The following is an 8,619-nucleotide window of genomic DNA, read 5'->3' on the forward strand; positions in this document are numbered from 1 at the left end:
ACTTCCTGACCCTAATCAAGTCTCTAACACAGCCAAACCAGTTGCCTATGCTGTACTGAAAAGACGCAGTCAGATCGAAACAGTGCTGTCTACAGTTGGGAATTTATTCCTTCTGGAATAAACATACTGGTTTGCCTTTTATCCCGCTTTATGTTGTTAGACTTTTTGTAAGTCATGCTTGATGTTAAAGGGAACCTGTCATCACATTTTTCATAAATACAGCTAGTGGCAGGTTCATATAGAGCCCTAGTAACTAACTGATCCCCTTCTTTTATGGTAAAATAGTTTCCCTCGGATCCCCATAAAATCAGAGTTATTATCTTGCCTGGTATCGATGCATCTTTGGAGCAAGTCGAGAGGCATGGCCTAATGTCATGTGACCAGTGTGACATCATCAAAGGTCCTTTAGTTACTGAAAATTAGCAAACTGTACCCCATGTACATATCTGCCCACATAAAACAATCACAACAGCCTGCATGGACTTTTACCCCTTGCAATGCAGGCTGCTGTGATTTCATGTGATATATGCTTAGTGTACAGCTTTCTAATGCTAAAAATCTAAAAGGGCCTGCGATGATGTCACCCTGGTCACATGACATTACAACTGCATACAGAGATAAGAAGGAGAAGAGCTGCTGGATTCAGCCCAAGGAGGCCACCCAACGTAGCCATGCATAGATACCAGGTAAAACTATAAAGTTGAATATATGGGAATCATCTTTAGCTAAAAGAAGGGTGTCATTTAGCTACTAGGACTACCTGTATTCGTGAAAAATGTGGTGACAGGTTCCATTTAAGGGGGCTGCCTTTCAAGGTAACGAAAAAGAGGCATTGTTTTCCTTGTCCCATACTGGAAAATACATTTGCATATATCCAAGGTTTCTTCCTGCGATTTAGGATGGGTGCTAGCTCACGGTTCTTAAAAAAACAAAAAAACAAAACACACACTACACCTAATCTTTTGATCAGGTGATACCTAGAGGCAGGGCAAACAACCAATCTCAGTGGAGACCTTTGTGATCATGGTATAGCCCCTGCCAGGTAAGTATTACAGTTTCAATGTGTTTGAATCCTTTCAGTATGAGGTATTGAACTGGTTTTGCTGACAAAGGCTTTTGACTATGGTTAGAAAGTAAGAATTCTCCTCAGGATACATTCACACGTGACGTTGTACACATGCGTTTGAAACTGCAACTGCTAAAATGAGAACCTAATTAAATTGATGTTAATATTTGTGTTTACAAAATGCTTCCGTTAACACATACATTGTTGACAATCATTTAATTATGTAAACCTCTTAGCTTATGCATTGCGTTTTGATACAAGTGTTAAAACAACATGTGTGAATGCGCCCTCCCAAAGACTACTTTTATCCAATTAAAGCAGCCTTGCAGGCATGTGGAGACCTGCAGAGATTGCTGCTCCCCTGGGAATTTTTGAACTTCCTTATCCCATACTGGAAAACATATTTACATATTTCCCTATTCTCTCCCTGTTTAATCAATCTCTTACAATCTTGTTTCTGCATTATGCACTCAACTTTTCTACTCTTTCCAAATCTCTCAGCAAAGTTAGGACACCCAAGCTCCTTCACAGGATGCTTCACACAATTGGGCATAAGAATACTCCTAAAGGAAAATCGTGCTTGGATACTTTTCTAATCTGTATTTTAAAATCGAATCTGTACCGTCAAAATCAAGCATGATAAACCAGGGGCATCGAGTCATAGATCCAAGCACAGAGACTGTGGAAATTGTCTTGATATCCATGGCCTCCTACCTCATAAAATCAACTTTGTAAATCATGCAATGAGCCTGAAGGGCAGCTCCAGAGCCTCTCAGTGCTGTAGCTTCACATGATATTAAAGTGAGCAGAGAAGGTTTCACTTCCCTCTGCTGCTGCTAGAATACACAGGCTGAAGGAGGAGTGAGTATGTGTGTGGTTGGGCAAGACATGTTCTGCACAGTGTGAAAGCCTAAATCTGCAGCATTCCCATGGGGCCCTTCATGCCCATCAGCATGAAGGAAAAGAGGAAAGAGGCCATGGATAATAAATAAAAGAAATTGCAACAAGCATGGTGCCTAAATCTATGTCGGTTTATAATGCTTGATTTTGACAGTAAATTTGCTTTAAAGACATCTTTTTCTGGAACTACCTCGTTACCTCCCTAACCAACCATATACTTATTCAGGTATCACCCTAACCTAGCTATAGAACACCACTGATTTTGTCATGACACTCATGTCCTCTCTGCCTAATGCTTAAAGGAAAGCTACCATTTGTTTTTATGCATTATAAACCAAACATATCTTGAGAATGCTGTAACGACGGATTCAAAAACATCTTGTTTAATCCCCGAGTAGTTTTGCTATAAAAAAAAAACAAAAAAAAAAAAAAAAACACACACATTATAAAATTCAGGACTTTGGTAAAGTTGGGTACCCTGGCTGCCGAACATAAACATTTACTTCAACATACACAGCAGATGCCTGAACTGTCCAGACAGGACTAATCAACCTGAGCTGGATGACTCAGAAACAATCCACTGCACATCCCCCAGCGGCTGTGTATACCTGTCAGGGAAAACACAGAGATGACATATTCGGCTCGTGCTGGGCAGGACAAGACTGAAGCAGTGCATAATTAGGGTGAGGAGAGCACCAGAGCAGCCACAGGAGCGACAAGGCGTCATAATAATTTTATAATTGTTTTTTCCACAAAACCACTCAGTTCAGGGATTAAACCATATAGGTTTCTGTATCAGTGTAGCTACAGCTTTCTCAAGGTATGTGTGGTTCATAATTCATAAAAGCAAAAGGTAGATTTCCTTTAAAGGACATCTACCACCAAGATGAAAGACTATATGCAAATGAGCCTGAGGGGCTCGAGGATCCATTAACTATATAGCCTGGAGCTAATTTGTTTTTCTATTTGAGGTATAATGCCACAATTTGGCTTTGTTATTGAGTTTGAGAAATGAAGCACAGTATACACACACACACGATGCTGGGGAACAGGTTTTTGTCATAATTTTAGCCAACCATCCATTTTAAACAAAGTGGGGAAAAAAAAAAAAAAAAAACACAAAACACCACAGACAAGTCTTTTTGCACATAACAAAATGAAGTCCATGGAATCTAGTCTGCAATAGGAAAAAAAACAGTACAAAAGAGGTTTTCATTTAAAAGTGAAGCAACTTTCATCTGCACTATTGATTTATGCAACTTAAGTTTTTTGTGTATTAAGAAGATAATGAGAAAGTGGCAGCTTGCAGTCTGATGCCAAGGTGTATTAAACAGGATTTAAACATGCGACAAAAAAAAAATAAAAAAAATTCAAGGTTGGTAACTTGCGGTTTACAAACCTGCAACTATAGTAACAATATGCACCATAGTTCCCATGGTTACAGATACTGGTGAACTAAGGAATGCATAGCAACAGTAGGCTTGAGAATAACAAGCAATTTCAAGCAGATTTACAGGAACATGTCACAAGGGTTAGTTATTAACCCCTTCTCACTGTACTACTGCGGTGTGGTGAATGGCTAATGTTTAGCAACATAAAATTATGTTGCCAGCACAGAACATGGTTTTGAGGGGAAGGGGAAAACCTCACAAGGTGTCAAATGGCTGCCATGACAGTGAGTGAACTGCCTCCATGTACCTATGTATAGATGATACAAGCCTTAACCAGAAGCCATCCAAACAGGCCTCTGCTAAACATGTACAAAATACTATAATACAGAAGTATACAGCCGCTTGCCACCGTCAGTCTGTGCGCCTCTAGACCTGGCGATGCCAGAGGGCAGGGATCAAGAGAAGGACCTGGGAGGGAAGGAGAGTACAGAGTTTATTATTTTATATACCCAAGTATAAACAAAATGGTGCCCTTTCAGCACAAATTGCTCTGAAAAGATAGGCTTATACTACAGTGTTTACAGCAACTCAAAAAGAACATTAAAGAGGACCTGTCACCCCGAAAATGACCCCCACAAAATGTGCCCCCCCATACTCCTCACCCCAGCCCCTTTCTCCCCAGACAGTTTTTTAAAAAAAATTATTTTTGGTAAATTGCTTTAAAGCGATCCGACAGCTTACTAAATAAGAGGTCGGATTCTCCTATCTTGTGCCCGGGCAGTGAGCCTTATTCATTGGGGGGCCGGCTGACACCCCCCACCCTTCTGCAGAGACCTGTAGGAGAAGCCGGCAGCATCGCAAGTATTGCTTAAATCGCTGCGGGCTCTCCGAGATGCGGCCGCGGCGCACTGACAGGCGGTATACTACTGTATGGCAGTATATGTGGATTTTACTACCCATTCATTACAATGTGCTATCAGCACATTGTAATGAAGCGGTTAAACAAAATGGCCTCGGGTCTTCGGAACACCCAAGGCTACCATGGCGACGGATCGCCGCTCCCCGTGACGTCATCGGGGAGCGACGATCCGCGACAAGATGGCGTCGCCCATGCGGCGCCATCTCTATGAAGCAGCCGGCAGCATTGCCGGCGGCGATCGAGGTGAAAACACCCGCGATTGGTGCTGCAATATGCAGCAAAGACTTACCGGCTATGGAGAGGGCTCGGCCCGCGGGCCCTCTCCATGCACCGGGACCCGGCGCGTGCCGTGCTAGTACAGTGCGCGTCGGGAAGGGGTTAAAAAAAAATATATATTATATATATCTATCTATCTATCTATATCTATATATATCTCAATAAATCAATAAACATGCCCATAATTCCCAAAGCACATAATGAGACATAGAACGCTCAAAAAAGTCTAAATCATAACAAACCCCACCGCCTTTAACAAATAAAATAATTATTGAACCCATACAATGAACGCTGTAAAAAAAAAAAAAAAACCCTTTAAAAACCTGCGAAAAATTAAGATTTTTACCTATTGAATTCCACAAAAAAAAAATGAATTAAAAAAAGTGATCAACAAAACATATATACTCCAGAATGATACTGTACAACATGTCCTGCAAAAAATAAGCCATCAACCAACCAAAAAAGTAAAAATGTTATGCCACTTGGAAGACAAATGATAGATTTTTTCCCCACATTAAGATTTTATTTGGCAAATTTAGTAAAACATAAGAAAAAATATTCACGTCTGGTATCTCCGTAATCGTATTGACCCATAGAATAAAGATATGATTATTAGGCTAAACAGTGAACACGAAAAAAAAAAAAAAGTGCTCCCATAAAACAATTCATGGCCACATGTGTGGGTCTCTGCACTTAGGAGAAATTGCAGAACAAATTGTATGGTGGGTTCTCTCTTTTTATCTTTTGGAAATGTGCAAATTTAGAGGTAAATGAACGTATAACCGACAAAATTTGACCAGTCTCAATTTCACCTCCATTTGGATTCAATTACTAGGAAGATCTCAAGGGGTTAACAATCTTCCTAAAAGCTGTTTCTGATAGTTTGAGGGGTGCAGATTTGAAAATGGATTGGTTATATACGGGGGTTTTAATGCTAAATATGTAAAATCTCCTTCAAAACAGTATGTAATCCCCAAAATAGTAAATTCTGTAAATACGGAAAAGCGATAATCTATTTGTAAGCCGCTCGACATCAAAATCAATTTTCCAGAAATTTCAAAAATGATGAAAATGTAAAGTAGACATATGGGAAATGTTATTCAGCAACTTATTTAGGTGGTAAATCTGCCTGAAAACGCAATGATTTTGAAAATTCATAATTTTTCCCTTTTCTTTTGTAAATAAACGCAAAACTTATCAACCAATATTTACCACTAAAATGAAGAAGTACAACATGTGGGGAAAAAATCTCCGATTCACTTTGATAAGTAACAGAGTTCAAAAGTTATAACCATATAAAGCGACGCCAGTCAGAAAAAAAAAAAAAAAAAAAAACTGGCTGAATCTTAAGATACAAAATGGCTGCCTCTTTAAGGGGTTAAAGCGTAACTAACGTTATAATGATTAAAACCAAACAGAATGAGTCCTACTTTTGCTGCTCACCCTTTTTTTTTCCAAAGTTATGGCTATTCCTGTTCTGAAAGTGTGTGACAAAAATCATTTAATTTCCCACAAGTAAATCCAATGGACACTGCACATAGAGTGTATATGGTGATAGCCTGGCAGCTTCCAACATATGGAGGAGCAGGTAACATGCAATAAGTGGTAGAAATCATAAGTAATACAGTTACATGTAGTCTATAGCCTGTGCTGTGTGAGCACTAAGGTAGCTGATAGCTTATCTGCACAGTGCTTGATAACAAGGGGGGGGGGGGGGGATGGGGGACTGCAGCATGAGGACAGACACACAGAAAGTTCTGTAGAATCACAGACTGGGATAGAGTGACTCATAGGGAACAAAGGAGGTCTTGTACCTCACTTTTCTGTGCAGGAGACATCTGTATCCACTGTTCTGAACACATCCAGCCCTGCTACATACACAGAGAGCTCTGTCACATGACAACCTCTGTGAGCAGCAGCATCCTCTCCCCTAAAACCGACTGATAAACTATAAACAAACTACGGACTCACAGGGCTTATCAGCACTTGTAGAGGAAGCAGCTACTGAAGCAATGCCATAATCTGAGGGGATATAGCAAAGAAACTGCTGGAGGCAAAGCTTTAACATACAAAATGGGTGCGTCTTGAAGGGGTTAATAATGAATTCCCTACTTAATTTTCCTTTCCTCTATCCCTCACAATTTTCCGGTCCTGTCTTGGTTACTTTAACATTTATATCATATACAGCTGCTCATAGACAGCCATTTTTGTTATGGCATCACTCATACCACCATGTGCTCGCTAGAACCGGATCGGGGATAAATTTATTTATTTTTTTTAAAGGGGGTGGGGTGGGGGAATCATCAGTTTTAAATGACCTTTGAAATAAATTTTAGAAAACCCCTATATATCCACCCATTTTCAAAAGTGCATCAAACCATTAGAAACAGATTTTAGTTACATTGTTTCCTGTTAAAGAGTTCGTTAATAAAATGATAAAAAAGGTGAAATTTAGAATGGGCTAATTTAAGCAATTTTTTAGCAATACATTCATTTGCTACTAAAATTTTGTAAATGCTTAAAATTTGTTATGCAAATTTCTCCCAAGCACAGACGCCCCTCATATGTCTACGTTACTTGTATGGGTGTACAGCATGGTGCAGAAGGGAAGAAGGGGCATGCAGTAGCCAGTTTTGCACTATGTACAGGCAGTCCCCGACTTACGGCGTTTCGAGTTTCGTAGATACGATCGGGGCACTCGGCACCCCGCACATGCGCAGTCCACTTCGTGTTTCAATAGCGCTGCTTTGAGTGCAGTGCCTCCTCATTCGGCGGGCCATGAGGTGCCTGGAATCGTTGGGCGGAGCGATCGAAAGGCTGAAGCGGCCATGGAGGTGCCCGGGATCGCAATCTGTTGCCGATATGAAGTAATTGCCGGCAGTATTGGGGGTTCAGGTAACTAAGGATGCGTTCGCTGGTGCGATCTCACCAGCTAATGCATCCTTAGTTACCAGCAACCCAACTTGCATACAAATTCAATACAACCCTCCGGTCCCCATCTTGTACGTAACCCAGGGACTGCCTATATGTTCATATACGGAACATATATGATTTATCATAGTTTAGTCCTTCTACAAATCACTGGACAAACCACACGTTATGTAGTGTTGGGCACCTGTGTGTAAAGAGGACATATAAGAAGTGGACCGAGAGCAGAGGAGAACCACCCAAATAATTAGGGGTCATTTTTCCATGTAAAGAGCTCTGTGAGGACTTGTGTAACAAATTGCACTTCATAGTGATTATATTGAATATTCCATGCCATGTAATGGGAAGGGGGAAAAAAATTCCAAATGCAGTGAAAATGGTAAAAGCATTTGCACCGTTTTCTTGTGGGTTTGGATTTCACAGCATTCACTGTGCGACCCAAATGACATGTCTCCTTTATTGTTGGGTTGGTGCGATCACGGGGATAAATTTGTGTAGGTTTTATAATTTTTTTCATACATTTATGAAATTTAAACCTCCTGTACAAAAATGTTTGTTTTTGCCATCTTCTGACCCTAATGACTTTTTCATACTTTGGTGTAGGAAGCAGTGGGTGGTGTCATTTTCTGTGACTTTTGATGACATTTTCAATGCTACCATTTTTAGGACTGTACAACCTTTTTATCAATTTTATTGAATATTTTTCAAAATAGCATTTTCCTAGGTTTTCTGATCAATCCTACCATATACTGCCATACTACAGCATGGCAGTATACGGGGATTTTCCTTTTCATTTATTACAATGTGCGATTTTCACATTGTAATTAATGGGTTAAAACATTAATGGGTCTTCGAAGGGCCATGCGGCATCTTTTAGAAGCCGCCAACAGCTTTGTCGGCGGCAAAGGTTGTGATAAATAAGTGCTACCGGTAAGGGTTTGCTGCAATAATCAGCAGAGACTTACTGGCTATGGAGAGGGCTCAGCCCATGAACCCGACGCCAGCCGTACTATTGCGGCAAACCTCAGGAACGCTTTAATAAAAAAAAAAAAAAGATGGCTGGGGAAAGACCTCATGTGTATCAGTTCCTCAGTTTTGTAGTTCTCTGCTTGCTGTCATTCTATAGAAAGCTTCTATGT

This window comes from Engystomops pustulosus, chromosome 6 (genome assembly GCF_040894005.1).
Source record: "Engystomops pustulosus chromosome 6, aEngPut4.maternal, whole genome shotgun sequence".
Lineage (NCBI taxonomy): Eukaryota > Metazoa > Chordata > Amphibia > Anura > Leptodactylidae > Engystomops > Engystomops pustulosus.